An 18,502-nucleotide genomic window follows, 5' to 3' on the forward strand; every position below is an offset into this window, starting at 1 on the left:
AGCCTCTCTCTCCCCGTCCTTCTCTACTTTTCATTTTCCTTTTCTCTCTCGCCTTGGCCATGGTCACCATGGCAGCAGTGGAGTGCTGTGCTGATTACACAAGCAGGGATTGTTGGAAAGGTCTCTCTGATAATCCTGTCTCCTTCTCAGTAGAGAGTGTGCAGTGCAGTCAGATCCTATCACAGCTTCTATACACACACACACACACACACACACACACACACACACAAACTTTTTTAAAATAAAAGTAGCACACTTCCTGTGTCTCAATACTTTGAGAGGAGTGCACATTATTGTGTTTCCTATCACAGCACTGACTGATCCATTTAAAACACTGGAACCCTGGGAAAGTACTGAAGTGCGCATCTGAATGCATGTATTGATTAGGACTGTTTAAAAATAAAAAAAACACATGTCTAAACACACACACACACACACACACACACACACACACACACACACACACACACACACACACACACACACACAGCAGTTCACCGAAACCCCTCTCCTGTCCCACAATCCACCCCCCTGTCATTCCCTTCTGGAGTACTCTGATCTCTAGAGTCCCTCAGGCTGTCAGTCCCTTTATATAGGAAACTCGTCTCAGCGTCCTGGCACACATGGGCTGATGGATTTATCTCTGGAGATAGAGTTACAGGCTGCAGGCTCCCCCCCCCTTTCCCTCCCCTCCCCTCCTCGGCTTTCTTTTTAAATTGTCCTGAGAGTGTGCTGCAGCTCTGCCCCATGGTTTGGATATAAAGTGGTCTGCCTATGCTTATTGTGTCTGTACAGAGCGAATGCAAGTGGCCATGGCGGGCCCATGCCCCAGAGGACTGGAGGTGCTGCTCTCAACGTTACAGGTAGGAGACTGCGAGTCCTGTGAGCATGTTCTACCCTACCGGCAAGCCACTGACTACACCAGCTGAACTGCATGCAAAGAGCGAGGAGGGGGAGAGTCAATGAAAAAAGGGTTTCAACTAAATCATCAGAACGCTATAGAGCCATACGGCCACCTAGAATTTCAGAATTTAAAAAACCTCTCTGTCTCTCTCTCTCTCTCTCTCTCTCTCTCTCTCTCTCTCTCTCTCTCTCTCTCTCTCTCTCTCTATATATATATATATATATATATTCAGATCTTTTCTTGAACTTCATGTAATCAAAGAAACTACAAAATGATTTCACAGAAGTCTACCAGAAGCCTTAATATTAGTGCAGTATTTCGTGTTAGATTTTGAAATGTCAATTTTTGTCAGTTTTTTGTTAAGTATATGGAAAACTATGAAGTGGTGTGTAATTCAATATGCTAACATGACATTATTAAACAGGTTTTATTCCACTTGATATTATTGATCCTTAACCCTAGCATTATTAATTCATTGTGATAAGCATTCATTTTAAACTGTTGTCAGTATGTTTAAGTGTGGCATGGATATGAAAAAAAGAATCCTTTCAAGAGAATACAGTAGAAATATGCCAAGAATTTACTGCATTCCATTTGTGTAATTGACTTCTGGTGTAGTTAATTTGTACTCCATTTTACTCTGAAGTAACAGCAGCGCTGGCCTGTATATCAAGCTCCTTCGTCAGGACTGGCGAGGGGAGACCAGGGGCACAAGCTGGGAAGTGCGCTAGAAGTATGACCACAAGATTTGCATCACCATATAGAATTAATTCATTTTACTTCATAAAGTCAAATTATACCTGCTGAATAATCAATCAATCAATCAATCTTTATTTTGTATAGCGCCTTTCATAGTGGAGCACCATCACAAAGAGCTTTACAAGACGCAGTAACAACAAGAAAACCCATAATAATTTAAATACAGAGAAATGCATAACACATGATATACAGTAAAAAAAAAAGTTACAGACTGGTCCTCAGTATAACAAACATTACAGACTGGTCCTCAGTATAACAAACATTACAGACTGGTCCTCAGTATAACTAACATTACAGACAGGTCCTCAGTATAACTAACATTACAGACAGGTTCTCAGTATAGCTTTGGAGTGGGAGTCAGGGCTCTCTATAATAAAGCAGATTGTCTCCCCGCATATTTTTATTTCCATGTGTCTTTTGCTGCTGCCATTTTAAATGCCTCTGCTTCTCATGATAAATTGTGATAGAGTCGAGCCAATGATGCAGATGTTATTTTCATGTGAAAAACATACGCAGAGCAAAAGCCACGCAGCCTCTCATTCTGTCTAGAGTGTCCATTATTTACCAGCAGACACACTGTATAAACAGGGAGCAAAGCCTTCAGCTGAGAGATACTGGAAATATCTGCGGTGATTGTGCAAAGTGCAAACTCACAGCCCTGGGTCATGAAGTCATCAGACTCCTCCCACACACAAAATAAACAGCAGGGTTGTTTTGTCAGCAGGTGACTGTATGCTGGGTCTGGTATTGTGGGGTGCCGTGGCAACCCTACTCCACGTGCAAGCTGCCAGTGCTTGAAATGGGATTTCAAAAGTACCAGTGCTCAACACTATCAACACACACACACACAGATCCAATGCACAAGCACAAAAACAAAGTAGTGGCCATGCCGAAGTGAATGGAAAAGGCAGACTGAGACTTTACAGGCAATAGGAGCAGCAATAAGAAACTGTGAGAACTTGAACACTGGTATTGGAGAATGAGTCAAAGCAAAACTCCAACCCTTCCAACTGAGCCCTGGGAACACTGTTATCAATCTGAGCACGTCCCAGGTGAGACGATTTGAAGTTAAGCAGACATGTTTTACATGATTAACATGCGTCAGATCATTAATACAAAGACAGACCCCTCTCTGACTCATGCTGTTTGCTTCCCTCCATTCAAGTGCCAAAGTAATCATTGCTGAGGGTTATAATGGCACTCAAACCAGTGTGTTTCCTTCTTGTGGTGAGCCACGGCAACATCATCACAATAACTGAAGTACATCTTCACAAAACAGACTGAAACTTGGTAGAAACTAAAGTCAAACGGAACCCAGGCTGAGAAATATTTAGATTACGTCATTTAAAAAGGGATTGAGAAAGGCCTCCTAATAAGAATATTGCAAGAAAAAATCCTAATGCTGGAGTTTCAGAAAAATAACTAATACGTTTGTTACTTTAGCCAAGTGCATAACAGATTTTACAGTTAAATAATAATAATAATCCTATAATAATAATAATAATCATAATAATTAATAATATAAACTAATAAAATTTATATAAACTGATATAATAGAAAGTCTCTTAAGAACTCTCAAGGCATTTGTTTCTCATTTTGTAAAATATAAGACATTTTCACCTTTCCAAAAAATAAAGCACTGTGTAAATGTGGCTGAAAGGGGGAGGTGACTCTACCAGAACCTATCTAACCCTGTCAGTGTAGTGCACAGTAAAACACTGTAGAGCTGCGACAGTATACAGCAAAACCAGACAGTACCGCCACAGAGTTTCTCATCTGGCTAATAGCTTCATAAAACATAAAAACCAAACAAGCTGCTATTTACATCAGCAACACAAACGACAGTTTCCTAAATAATAATACAGTAATCCCTTTTGGTACTTGCTGTTTATCGTGAAGCTACTTTTAAAATGCTTTTACCTCTCGGGTGCCTCAAATGCCTTGCCTGGGGAGAAGCGCCCTGATAGGGATGAGAGGGAGGTCGGGAGACTCTGCTCCCCTCTCTGAGAGACAGAGAGGCTGGGATGCTGTGCCAGTCGTGGAGGTATTATAGTGTGAAGTGGACACCCCATTTCCTTTTACTGGTCGAGAGTGATAGTACAGTGCAGCCATCTCTCCAGTGTGCCCTGCACTAACAGGCTGTTTAAAGAATATCTGTTAGCTGTGACAGGCCCTGGGAAGCAGGTGTCAGGCTGAGTGGGTGACATGTCTCTCCAGGCAGTGCTGGTGAGCGCCGGGGTGCCTTTGATGGGTCAGGGACTCATGACAGGGCAGGCAGTGTGTTAATAGTGTAATTGGAAGGCAGAAGTAGAAACCACTAGGTCAAATAAGAAGTGACAGCTGTATACGGTTTTCTCAGCAGAAAACACCCAGTGCAAGTTGTTTGTTGACACTGTTCGGGCGTCTGAGTTGATTGCAGTTGAAAACAAGCACAGCTACGCTGCAGTGAAAACCGTTGTAAATCAATCTGCCTGCATGGGAACTACACTGTGTCTGCTATTATGAGTGCAGTAATCTCAGAATTGTGCTCCAGCTGCTATTAAATTGTGCTGCATTGAGGTCAGTGTACATGTGGGGTCAAGAAGGTTAATGACAGCTTTTTTTAGAGTGGCCTAACTTTTCTTTGATTTAACTAACCCCGAGGGCTACTCCAGTTTCACCTCTTCTTGCAGTTCCTATGTAGCTGCACTGTAGTGAGATCTCTATGCATCCAGGGTTTATCACAAAAAGGTTATTCAAGCTTTGTATAGACTCTCCTGCTCTTGGGATTTGATCCCTGCCTGGTGGCTGTGCTTCCCTATATAGCTCCCTGCCTCTCTTCTCTTCCTCCTCCTCCTCTTCCTCCTCTCTCACTCCCACTCAGCCTCTTCCTTCTTGCAGCACTAGCTGCCAGCTCTCTCACTGTCTCGCTGTCGCTGTCACTGTCTCGCTCAGTCCCTGCATACCCATGGCAGGTAAGGTGATCTCCTCCTCAGCTGTGGGCCCTCTTCCTCCAGGATTAGGGGCACCCTACAGCTTTTCAACTCCTCACGGCTTTTAATAACTCCCTCCTCTCCCCTACACATTCCTCCAAGTCCCATCATCTGCTTATTACTGGGGTGAGTGGGACTGGGACAGAGCCAGCTCCTTCTCATCTGCTTCTTACTGGGGTGAGTGGAACTGGGATAGAGCCAGCTCCTTCTCATCAGCTTCTTACTGGGCTGAGTGGGACAGAGCCAGCACTTTGGACATTCATCTAATCTTGATCTGCGTGATACACACACTACTTATTGTAAACATTCATCTGCTCTTGATCTGCTTGAGACAGACACTACCTGTTTTAAATATCTCTTTCGTGCCAGTCTTTGATTGATTCATTTTCCAATTCAACTGAAAACTGTGGATTGTCAGAGAAACCGCAGTCATCAAATTCACATTAGTCAATTGCTCCTTTTCCTGTCTGAATGTCAATTCAAAGTGTCAAAAACAGTGGTGGACAATCAATAGCATTTTGAATTAGTATCTGTTGAACTGCATTTTTTTTTGTGAGATAAACAAATCAAAGTATTTCATCTGTGTTCAAGTAATTCACAGTGGATTATAATACACCACTATTTTTAAACCAACTACCTTCAAAGTGACTCCTCTCATTAGACCTTTCAACCCATTCTTTGTGAAACTGTATTTTATTTAAAGGAAACACTGCACTGTGTAATAACCCATAATAGCTGCCTTCTGAAGAAAGGTGTAAAGAAAATTGCAGGATAAGAGACAATTGTAACAGAAATCTACAATGTATTGACAGCCACTAATACTAATAATACACATTTAACAAAACTCCTTTATACTGTAAAGAAGACGATTCTTCATGCTGCCCTTGACAAAAAGAACGTGTATTGTGCACAGTGATATTATATTGAAACAACCTTCCTTTTCTTTCTTGCAGGATGCCAGCGACAGTGACACTCCCTGAATATTCTTAGTGTTTTCTTGCAGGATGCCAGCGACAGTGACACTCCCTGAATATTCTCAATGTTTTCTTGCAGGATGCCAGCGACAGTGACACTCCCTGAATATTCTCAGTGTTTTCTTGCAGGATGCCAGTGACAGTGAAAGCACCCTGAATATTCTCAATGTTTTGGACGAGCTGCTGTCTGCTGGTGAGGAACAGGACAGAGTAATATGTCAGAAGTGTTTAGATGACTTAACAACTAATTGCTCATCATTTACCTGTCAACATGTTCTAGAATTAAAAGGTGTGTGAACCTCATTCACATAACCAGCCTGTCTGAACCTCATTCACATAACCAGCCTGTCTGAACCTCACACCTCACATAACCAGCCTGTCTGAACCTCACACCTCACATAACCAGCCTGTCTGAACCTCACACCTCACATAACCAGCCTGTCTGAACCTCACACCTCACATAACCAACCTGTCTGAACCTCACACCTCACATAACCAGCCTGTCTGAACCTCACACCTCACATAACCAGCCTGTCTGATCCATTCCTGAGCAGGCTAACAGCAGGGGTGGGAGGTGGTTCTCCCCAGGTTTAAGGTGCAGAACAGAGGTCCCAATCACACCCTGTCTGCTTTCAGCTGGGTTCAACGTTTGCCACAAAGGCTCCATTTCATGAAAGAAGAAAATCGATACTGTTGTCAAGTATGAGAGGAATTTTCACTGCTTCACAAACGTAATGACAAACCCCATTTCCTGCTGTTCACAGGCTGCCTCTCTCTAATAGGGTGTGACATTCCTGGGGGTTCACACTGCACCTCTAATATTAAGAGAGGAGCAGTTTTACTAGCATTAGAATGAAGGCTATTATTAGAAACTAGCAGCCATGGGAAAGAATTCCAAAACGTTGCCATTCCGCTGTCTGGCCGGCTGGGCTCATTCCGTCTGTTTCTCTGTGTTTTCCAGGCACTGACAGAAGGATTCACTACATGATCAAGAAGGGAGGCAGTGAGGCTCTACTGAGGACCCTGGTGAACACGGGCTGCAGCCTCTCCCCCAACTCCACCATCCTGGTGCCTTTGTTGCACCTCCTCTCCAAGGCTGGGCACAGAGGTAAGCTTGCAATCTGTAAACCGAGAGGGGGCACTGCCAGTTCCATTCTTGAATCAGAGGCAGCGCACTCACTGTCCATGCGCACTGTTTCTCTAATTAAGAGCAACCTGAAACTATGGCTATCCAATCTTGCTTGCAGCAGCCTGCAGTAAATATCTTCAGCAGTACCGTGCTTCAGCAGTAGAGGGTAGACTCCGTTCATTAGACTGTCAAACCACTCCGTCTCAGGCAATGTTGTTATTACAGCTATTAGCTGTATGTTTATACAATACTGTGTTTGCTAGATTTGCCAAGTCTGAGAGATGGATTTGCTGGTCACGTGTGTGTGTGTGTGTGTGTGTGTGTGTGTGTGTGTGTGTGTGTGTGTGTGTGTGTGTGTGTGAGTGTGTGTGTGTGTGTGTGTGTGTGTGTGTGCGTGTGTGTCTGCAAGTGCACAATGCAGCGCACACTCTTCAAATCAAGCTATGTCCCATTAAAATGAGCAATTTTAAACTCTAGAATGTGCTTTTATTTTTTTATATGTTGATTTTTTTTTTTTTTATAACCCTGTATTGTCTCCTGTACAGTGATACACTGTTAACTGTGCTTCCAAACAGACAAGAAGATTGGCCACAAAGCTGAGAAGGAGGGGGCTGTTCTTCTGCCCCTGGACTTGCTGAGACAGAGCCTGAGCGATGTGAAGATGGCCAACGCCTGCCTGTGGTTGCTCAGGGTGTATGCGTCCTGTGGTGAGAATCTGAGGGACTTTACCACCACAACACATCAGCACACATTGGGCTGAGCAAAACACGATACCACTGCTACTCCAATCAATAAACAAAGCCTACTACCTGAATATATGCGTCTGTATATCTATACGCCCTTCTTAACTCATCTCTATATGTTTAACTGTAGCTGGGTATTGCATTATTCAGTAGTATTACTATAGAAGCAGCCCTGGAACTGTTCCGGATGCTCATTAACCGAGCTAATGAACTTTTCTTTCTATTTCAATTCCAGTTCCCACAGCTGCCCTGCTAGGTAAAAATGGAGCTCTGGACGTTCAGTTTAAGCCCATCGCTCCCCACACACGCATGGTCAAGTAAGTACATCGTGTGATATCATCATTCACTGTGTGAGTGACGACCAGCTCTGCAACAAATACATCCTATACCATAACCTGGATGAGATTAACCACCTATAGAGGGGATGAGAAAATCCACAGCAGCTCAGTATTTATGAGCAATCCTTCGCATGCAGCAATGCCTTGAAGTGGAGCTGGAATGAGCAGGTCTGCTCTCCACCACTGCACTTACAGCTCATTAAACTGGAACACATAACTGCTCAGGGGCTGCTATTCACAATCACCAAGCTGGGCTATGGCAATTGCAATTATGACACCATAATAGCATAGCAAATCAAAAGGGCAATCGGAATGCTTGGGTCTATAGCAAAACATGTGTAGAGTACAAGTCCACAGAGGTTGTGATGCGGTTATATAATGCAATGGTGAGACCGCACTTAGAGTACTTAGTGTACAATTCTGGTCACCACAGCACCAAAGGGACATTGTGGCTGTTCTGTATGTCTTGGTGTTTGGAGCTGTTCTTCGTGTCTTAGTGTTTGGAGCTGTTCTTCGTGTCTTGTTGTTTGCAGCTGTTCCACATGTCTTGTTTTTTGGAGCTATTCTATGTGTCTTGTTGTTTGGAGCTGTTCCACCTGTCTTGTTTTTTGGAGCTGTTCCACCTGTCTTGTTTTTTGGAGCTGTTCTACGTGTCTTGTTGTTTGCAGCTGTTCCACATGTCTTGTTTTTTGGAGCTGTTCTACGTGTCTTGTTTTTTGGAGCTGTTCTACGTGTCTTGTTGTTTGCAGCTGTTCCACATGTCTTGTTTTTTGGAGCTGTTCTACGTGTCTTGTTTTTTGGAGCTGTTCTACGTGTCTTGTTGTTTGGAGCTGTTCCACCTGTCTTGTTTTTTGGAGCTGTTCCACCTGTCTTGTTTTTTGGAGCTGTTCCACATGTCTTGTTTTTTGGAGCTGTTCTACGTGTCTTGTTGTTTGGAGCTGTTCCACATGTCTTGTTGTTTACTCAAGCTCCTTTCAAGCTTATTTAGTTTATGAGTGGAAGACAAGTGGCTATTCAGTGTTACAGTTTTAAATTCCTTGCTGTCTGATTGTGGTTTGCTGTTGCTTTAGTTCATGTCTTTAGCCTTCTGTGCACACTTCATCTGAAGATTGACAATCCAGTTTGTTTACAATACCCAAAGGTAGTTTTTGCTGTAGAGACACATGTTTCCTGTGAGTCATAGTTCTGCTCCTGTTACTCCTTACACAAATAGACATGTGTTTCTGGTTCTACATTTCACTGTGATCGCTCTGCTGGGCTAATCATTCCAGCTGAACCCGCACAGAAGGGCACCTGAGCGCAAAGATAATCTGCTATTGGAGGTGGAGTTTCAGCATTGAGGCTATTATACTATCACTGCAGATTTATTCTGGATTACCTTGTATGTGCACTGGATTTGTCGACAAAATAAAGTTGATCACTTTATTCATAGCCAAGATTCACAGCCCTTCCACTGCAGTGTACTGCATATGGAACTGAATGCTGTGAATTCTAGAAACTTAGCAATGATTATAGCCAGCATTGCAGAAATCAAGCAGGGAAGTGGGGAGTAGGACGTAGCTCTAGACAAATGCTGTCTTGCACTTTATCAGTGGATAGTAAGCCGGGTAATTGTAGTATTCAAATGGGTCTTTCTTAAGCATTCTGTAAAATTAATAATTTGTTAACGTGGTATAACAAACTCAAAAACAGTTGAAATTACATTTTAATACTCCAATGTGCAGTAATAAACAAACGTGTGATCAAGTTTATCCAACTTGCTATAAATGTTATTTAATGTTATTTAATGCTCCTCACCTATCCAGGTCATACAGTTGCATTTTCATTATCAGGAGCACATGTTCCTTCTAGAAGCTTCTATGCATTGGAGGGTCTACACACACCCATGCCATATTTAATCCTTCAGACAGCTTCAGTGATGACGCGCAGTGCTTGATAAGACAGGGAATGGTTCAGAGAGAAGCAGCGCTTGCTTCAGCATTAATGGTACAGTTCCACGATTAAGCAGGTTAGCAGTACAGAGACAAACCAGACACCCACCACAAGACACATCTTGTCTTGGCATATCACTTTTTAAGGGCTCTATTTTGATGCACAAGATGAATAAAATACTGTTATTTAAGTTGTTGCTGGCTGGCTGTGAACCTGTGTGCTGGCTTTGTTTGCCTTTTTGTTTGGTTGTCTCTTGTAATGTTTGGAATGGCAGTTATGAAAAAAAGCCTGGTAAACAAAGCTTGACCTCTGTATATATGAAGTCGTCGGACCGATGTTATCTCTCTTCTCTCTCTCTCTCTCTCTCTCTCTCTCTCTCTCTCTCTCTCTCTCTCTCTCTCTCTCTCTCTCTCTCTCTCTCTCTCTCTCTCTCTCTCTCTCTCTCTCTCTCTCTCTCTCTCTCTCTCTCTCTCTCTCTCTCTCTCTCCTCTCTCTCCCTCTCTCTCTCCTCTCTCTCTCTCTCTCTCTCTCTCTCTCTCTCTCTCTCTCTCTCTCTCTCTCTCTCTCTCTCTCTCTCTCTCTCTCTCTCCTCTCTCTCTCTTTCTCTCTCTCTCTCTCTCTCTCTCTCTCTCTCTCTCTCTCTCTCTCTCTTTCTCTTTCACTCTCTCTCCCACTTCCCCCTTCTCCTCCTCTCTCTCCTCTCTCTTTCTTTCTCCTCACCAAGTGAGACTCTCCTCCCGTTCCTCCTCTCTCTTCCCTCTCTCCCTCCTCCCTCCTCTTTCTCTTTCACTCTCTCTCTCTCTCTCTCTCTCTCTCTCTCTCGCTCTCTCTCTCTCTTTCTCTCTCTTCCTCTCTCTGTCTCTCTCTCTCTCTCTCAGAAGGTTTAGTCTCTTCCAGTTGCCACTGGCAGATGTGCATATGTTTATTTATGATTATTACCAACCTAATGGTCTCTGCCAAACAATCCAAATGCTGTTAAATTACCAGCTCTAAAACACACACAGCTGTTTCTCCAACAGTATAACAAGTAGCCCTGTGACAAATGGCAGCACAGGAGTCAGGTTTAGCCAGCTATCATCTGTTCACCCAACCATCTATGTAAGAAATACCTCTTGGACAAATTTGAAGGCTGTTCTTTTTTTTTAAATTGAAGCATTCAGATCAATCTGGGCTTGTCGTTTCAGGCTGCCTCTGGAATACATACATACCTTCTCTGCTATTTTTCTTTACTGAAGTCATATCAAAGCTCGCTCTCTCTCTACTCCACACAACGGCAATTCATTAAATGATGGCTTTGTGAAAAAGAGGTTGTGTGTCCTGATCTGTAAGCAAAGCGCCACACAGCTCCTTGTGATTCACTAAGTGTTTAGTGGGATAGGGCTGCAGACAAGGCACTAGGGGAACCTGGGAGTAATCCATACACGTTCCACCATACTTTGGCCTTTTGTCTAATTAGTGATCATTTTATCTCATCACACCTCTGTTCAAAGTAATCCAGTACTATGTATCGAATGTGGACTTTGTTCATATCGTAGCGTTACTTTAACGTATTGTTACACTTCTTGCAATGAGATCAGAGTGCAGTAGAGTCTCCCTGGTAGTTTAGTGCATTCGGCCATCACAACAAACCAGCGCAATGGAACCCAATGATTCAGGACTTCAGATAATGATAATAATAATAATAATAATAATAATAATATAATAATAATAATAATAATAATAATAATAATAATAATAAAACACATTGATTGATGAATAATCTCCCTAGAAAGAAAATCAAAATTAGCCTCTGTTAGGGGGTACCCTGAGGAGGTAATTTATTTGAAAAAGAAGACAATGAAAAAGGCAGTTAGCTGCTGTTAACATTTGCGTTGTTGGGGATTTTTGCACTAATTACACAGTTGGAGGAAAAACAACAATCAGCCCATACCTGGGAAAACATCCCTTGACGATTGTACTTCTAATCTGGAAAGCATTTCAACCTGCTGATCAGTATGCAGTAGAGCAGAAGAAGCAATGATTACCAACCCCCTGCCAATTACAAACCCCCTTCCAATTACAAACCCCCTTCCATTTATCAACTCCCTGCCAATTACAAACCCCCTGCCAATTACAAACCCCCTTCCAATTACAAACCCCCTTCCATTTATCAACTCCCTGCCAATTACAACCCCCTGCCAATTACAAACCCCCTTCCAATTACAAACCCCCTTCCATTTATCAACTCCCTGCCAATTACAAACCCCCTGCCAATTACAAACCCCCTTCCAATTACAAACCCCCTTCCAATTATCAACTCCCTGCCAATTACAACCCCCCCTGCCAATTACAAACCCCCTTCCAATTACAAACCCCCTTCCATTTATCAACTCCCTGCCAATTACAACCCCCCTGCCAATTACAAACCCCCTTCCAATTACAAACCCCCTTCCATTTATCAACTCCCTTCCAATTAAAAACCCCCTTCCAATTACAAACCCCCTTCCATTTATCAACTCCCTGCCAATTACAACCCCCCCTGCCAATTACAAACCCCCTTGCAATTACAAATCCCCTTCCAATTATCAACTCCCTGCAAATTACAGCCCCCTGCCAATTACAAACCCCCTTTCAATTACAACCCCCCTTCCAATTATCAACTCCATGCCAATTACAACCCCCTGCCAATTACAAACCCCCTTCCAGTTACAACCCCCCTTCCAATTATCAACTCCCTGCCAATTATCAACCCCCTGCCAATTACAAACCCCCTGCCAATTACAAACCCCATGCCAATTACAACCCCCCTGCCAATTACAACCCCCCTTCCAATTACCAACCCCCTGCCAATTACAAACCCCCTGCCAATTACAACCCCCCTTCCAATTACAACCCCCCTTCCAATTATCAACTCCCTGCCAATTACAACCCCCCTGCCAATTACAAACCCCCTTCCAATTACAACCCTCCTTCCAATTACCAACCCCCTGCCAATTACCAACCCCCTGCCCCTGAGCGCCCCTCCCACTGGGATTTGGGAGAAGCATGCTTTGGGTCATTATTTACAGGTAAAAGCACTTTTAACATTTCTACCATCATTTTATAGAGAGAAATTGCATCCCCTGTATAACACACAGAATTGAGTCTCAACTTTATAAAACGGTTACACTCTGAAAGTGATAATACCTTCAGATAATGGAATTGTATAGTAAAGTCTAACTACCACTGTCCTGAAAGAAAAACATCTCTTTAAAGGCTTTGCCCCCAGAGAGGCTCAGAAAGGCTCAGGAATTAAACATCCAGCCTGGGTCGGTCCAGTGGTCTTCTTGATGAAAAAACACTGAATTCCTCCTTTCACTGTACCGCATTCCAGTAATGCTGTTGAGTGGGCAATGTATAACATTATGGATTTGCCATTAGCATACACACAGCATGCATGTGTGATGTAGAGCTGTGGTATAATGCACTTGATGTGATTTCTATGCATTGGTAATGTGCTTTTGTATGTATGTATAATGCATGTCTTCATACAAGTGTAATGTAGGACTACAGATCAGTCCTGGGAATATGTTATGGCTTTAAAAGGATGTGAAGATTAATCGCTGTGTAAGAAGCTGCTGTTAAAGTGAAATCGGACCTTATTTTGAAACAACTGAAAAGGCGAAGAAACCTGATCTGTGTGGATTAAAAACCAGTGCAATGGTATTAAACTAGCGAGAAACATCTCACCCTAAGATTGCTTTTTAATTATAGCACTGCTATCCTTTTAGCAGATTTAACAAAGTACCACATTCAATTATTATTATTAAACTAATTATTTAAGGTTAATGCTGTATAAAGTGGTAGGACTCATCAGGTTTATTTGTCACCATTGCTGTTTGTTTTGTTCTTTGGTAGTTTTTACAAGCCGCTATACTGACAGTGACATCACAATTCAAACTTTACCCCATGGTTTGAGAGGTAAACTGTTATTATCAGTAGTTTCCTGTTACAGAACTAACGTTCTTCCATTCATCAAACCATGTGTGTTTGTCTTTCACCTCATCAATATTAGCTCCATCATTGCTGTTCCTCACCAAAGAGAATCTGAAGTATGTACACGGCACTCTCTTTAGTAACATGACACGCTTGAATGTTTAGGAATACAAGTAGCATTTTAACTGTGATTCTGCTTTTAATAAACAAGCTCTCATGCTATTGATCTGTTTCTACATGCATGATGTAATATGAAGTGATAATGTATGGAGTCATTCCTGAGATTGATTTTGTTACAAACAGATGGATGGTAACATGCCATCAGTGTGTCAGTGTTTATATGACTTTACAACTTGCTTAACAATGCATTTTCATACATAATTGATATGGTGCTGGAAACCTGAAGTGTTGCAGGGTGAACACCGAACGCTCATAGAATCTTTGAAATGTTTCCAAGGCAGCGGCAGCATTCTTGGATGGAAGAAGTGGTGGAATCTTCCACAGAAATAGACTAAAAAGACAATTTACTAAATCTTTCTCGTCGGCATTAATATATATATATATATATATATATATATATATATATATATATATATATATATATATATATATATATATATATATATATATATATAGATATAAAATGCACGTTTTTTTGCAGGGCAGCAATAGATGCACTAGCAGCATTGTTAAATTCAAGTAAGTTTTTTTATTTTATTTTTATACTGCATATATATTCCTTACATATATTTGTGGGTACACCTCTGTGTGTGTTTGTGTGTGCGCGTGTGTGTGTGTGTGTGTGTGTGTGTGTGTGCATGTGTGTGTGTGTGTGTGTGTGTGTGTGTGTGTGTGTGTGCGAGTGTTTGTGTGTGTGAATGTGTGTGTGTGTGTGTGTGTGATGTGTGTGTGTGTGTGTGTGTGTGTGTGTGTGTGTGTGTGTGTGTGTGTGTGTGTGTTGTTGGTAAAGATCAGTTTGAATGCTTTGAGAACACAATATTCAGACTATTTAAATGTTCCACTCAGTTAAACAACATCGGAGACAGCATAGCTAGCAATTGTTAATTACCTCAATAATTTGTTCAAAATTGTGATGAATCAGAAGGTTTCCTGAAAGCTCCTGCTGACTCCTCTGCTCCTCCATGGAGCTGGCACTATACCCTCTCAGCACTGGCAATAAGAGGCTCTCCACAGAGAGAGCCTGCTCCTAGGGGAGGAGGGCAGGACAGCCTCCATTCCTCCCCACAGAGAGCCTGCTCCTAGGGGAGGAGGGCAGGTCTGTCTCCATTCCTCCCCACAGAGAGCCTGCTCCTAGGGGAGGAGGGCAGGTCCATCTCTATTCCTCCCCACAGAGAACCTGCTCCTAGGGGAGGAGGGCAGGTCCATCTCTATTCCTCCCCACAGAGAACCTGCTCCTAGGGGAGGAGGGCAGGACAGCCTCCATTCCTCCCCGCAGAGAGCATGCTCCTAGGGGAGGAGGGCAGGTCCATCTCCATTCCTCCCCACAGAGAGCCTGCTCCTAGGGGAGGAGGGCAGGACATCCTCCATTCCTCCCCGCAGAGAGCATGCTCCTAGGGGAGGAGGGCAGGTCCATCTCCATTCCTCCCCACAGAGAGCCTGCTCCTAGGGGAGGAGGGCATGTCCATTTCCATTCCTCCCCACAGAGAACCTGCTCCTAGGGGAGGAGGGCAGGACAGCCTCCATTCCTCCCCGCAGAGAGCCTGCTCGTAGGGTAGGAGGGCAGATCCGTCTCCATGCCCATTCAATATGCCAATATCTGCAGTGATGCTGGTGTCCATTGGGGAGCTGGGCTGAGAACAACTGAACTCATTACACAAAGACTCCCGACAGCCCCCAGATTGATGTGTAATTATCACTGCAGACATTGACTGAAATGAAATCTGTCCTGGAGGCAAAAGGCTGTTGCTGCTGTATTCTACAGAACGTGTTGGTTCCAGCCTTGTCAAGGTTGTGAAGGAGGTTTGTTGATTGCTTCAAAGTCAGAATGCTCATGCTGGGAGCTTATTCATCCCATTAGTGACTGTCTAAAGCCAGGTGTCACGTACAGATTCATGAGCACCAGAATAGAAGACGTGACTTCTCAAGGGGATGAGTCATGCTTGAGAAATGTATGGGTCTGTGGTCTCAACATCATTTGAGCAAATGAAACATCTAATATTAGTCTGGTTGAGCTGAACTGTGTTGCATTTTCTGAAATCTTTTATTTCCTTCACACCGTTTAAGGCAGTGAGCATCAACAATTTACAGCACAAAGAAAAACTGAATGCAATAAAGTTGTATCTACTAAAGGAAATTGCAGGAGTTGTGTAAAACCTGCCTTGGTGACCCACTGAGACCTGCTGTAAATTAACAATGGCTAGTGTGTCAATGAGGAAGTGCCTGTCTGCATAATTGCATTCACATTGCAAGTAATGAAACGTTTTAAAAGCACAACATAACCAGACAGCTGTTTTGGCAGTTGTCGGCATGAATAGAGGCTGCTGCAAATGAACTCCAGGAGGAATAGAAAACTTTACCGGAGCCTCCAGGTTTGGGCCTTGCTCTCGACTCCACAAGGCCTCAGTTTAGCAAAGCTTGACCCAATTTGCACATTTACTGTAAAAGGAAAATAAAACTATCAGCGTTACAAATCTTGTGTGAAGCAGCTCAGAGGGTTCAAAGATATCTTTGTGAATATCCTGACTGTGGGAGCAGCACTCCAGCTTAGAAAATGGCAGAAAAAAATTAGCTCTTGCTTCCATAGACTGTATCCTTGGCTAATTCAAAGAAAAGTGTACTGTAGTGCAAGTAAGGAATCCCATGCAAGCATGGAGAGGCACAGTTAGGTCCTGTAGGATCACTGTGCAGAAAGCATGGTGAGGCACAGCTAGGTCCTGTAGGGTCACTGTGCAGAAATCATGGTGAGGCACAGCTAGGTTCTGCAGGATCACTGTGCAGAAAGCATGGTGAGGCACAGCTAGGTCCTGTAGGATCACTGTGCAGAAAGCATGGTGAGGCACAGCTAAGTCCTGTAGGATCACTGTGCAGAAAGCATGGAGAGGCACAGTTAGGTCCTGTAGGGTCACTGTGCAGAAAGCATGGTGAGGCACAGCTAGGTTCTGTAGGATCACTATGCAGAAAGCATGGTGAGGCACAGCTAGGTTCTGCAGGATCACTGTGCAGAAAGCATGGTGAGGCACAGCTAGGTCCTGTAGGATCACTGTGCAGAAAGCATGGTGAGGCACAGCTAAGTCCTGTAGGATCACTGTGCAGAAAGCATGGAGAGGCACAGTTAGGTCCTGTAGGGTCACTGTGCAGAAAGCATGGTGAGGCACAGCTAGGTTCTGTAGGATCACTATGCAGAAAGCATGGTGAGGCACAGCTAGGTCCTGTAGGATCACTGTGCAGAAAGCATGGTGAGGCACAGCTAGGTCCTGTAGGATCACTGTGCAGAAAGCATGGAGAGACACAGCTATGTTCTGTAGGATCACTGTGCAGAAAGCATGGTGAGGCACAGCTTGGTCCTGTAGGATCACTGTGCAGAAAGCATGGAGAGGCACAGCTAGGTCCTGTAGGATCACTGTGCAGAAAGCATGGTGAGGCACAGCTAGGTCCTGTAGGATCACTGTGCAGAAAGCATGGTGAGGCACAGCTAGGTTCTGTAGGAGTGCTCTGCAGAAAGCATGGTGAGGCACAGCTAGGTTCTGTAGGAGTGCTGTGCAGAAAGCATGGTAAACTGCAGAGCTCTCCAGAGAGCAGAGTCACGGAAACCTGTTCCCTCTACAGGAAGCTTTCTGCATCATTCGCTCTCCTCACTGCAAGTCAGTGTCTCTTCAGAGGCAGGGAAATACTATTTGTGACCACCTGGAAAAGAATTCCTTTAAATGCTGCTGTTAGTATATAACATGTAGGTGGGTTTGATTTTACAGCAAAGCTGTTCCTCTACCTGCCTGCTGGTGGCAGTATGGACTTGTGCTACTCTGGCTGAGTTGGCTGTATTTGTTTGAGGTCAGGTTGTTCTGCAATTTGCAATCGGTTATTATGCACTGTTTTCGAGTTAGCCTTATGTCTATTTAAAGATACAAACACAGAGCTTTTTCTCCCCTCTCTTTAATCAAGTGCTGATTGCACATCATATTGTTCAGTTGTAAGTAGGTGGGATGTCAGCAGCACCTCCAGTCCCCAGTACACAGTGTTCTCTAATCAGAACCCATCAACACATCTTACAAACATCACTGTATTAACTGCATCAGGTGTCAACTGGATTCAATGCATTCAGATTATTAACTTTTACTAAGCATGTTACTAAGCATTCATAACAGAGGCTGTCCAACAGCCCAGCGTGGTTTTGAAGTTGACACTCCACTGCAGTATCTCAGTATGGTTGTGAAGTTGACACTCCCCTGCAGTATCTCAGTATGGTTTTGAAGTTGACACTCCCCTACAGTATCTCAGTATGGTTGTGAAGTTGACACTCCACTGCAGTATCTCAGTATGGTTTTGAAGTTGACACTCCCCTGCAGTATCTCAGTATGGTTTTGAAGTTGACACTCCACTGCAGTATCTCAGTATGGTTTTGAAGTTGACACTCCCCTGCAGTATCTCAGTATGGTTTTGAAGTTGACACTCCCCTGCAGTATCTCAGTATGGTTGTGAAGTTGACACTCCCCTGCAGTATCTCAGTATGGTTTTGAAGTTGACACTCCACTGCAGTATCTCAGTATGGTTTTGAAGTTGACACTCCCCTGCAGTATCTCAGTATGGTTTTGAAGTTGACACTCCACTGCAGTATCTCAG

The 18,502-nt window shown here is 43.5% G+C and overlaps 1 pseudogene; it reads left to right on the plus strand.

Moving 5' to 3' along the window:
- The first annotated feature begins 728 nt into the window (after positions 1 to 728).
- The window catches only part of LOC121294567, a 44,430-nt pseudogene continuing 26,656 nt past the window's right edge, over positions 729 to 18,502 (plus strand).

This window comes from Polyodon spathula, chromosome 19, assembly GCF_017654505.1.
Source record: "Polyodon spathula isolate WHYD16114869_AA chromosome 19, ASM1765450v1, whole genome shotgun sequence".
Classification (NCBI taxonomy): Eukaryota; Metazoa; Chordata; class Actinopteri; order Acipenseriformes; family Polyodontidae; genus Polyodon; species Polyodon spathula.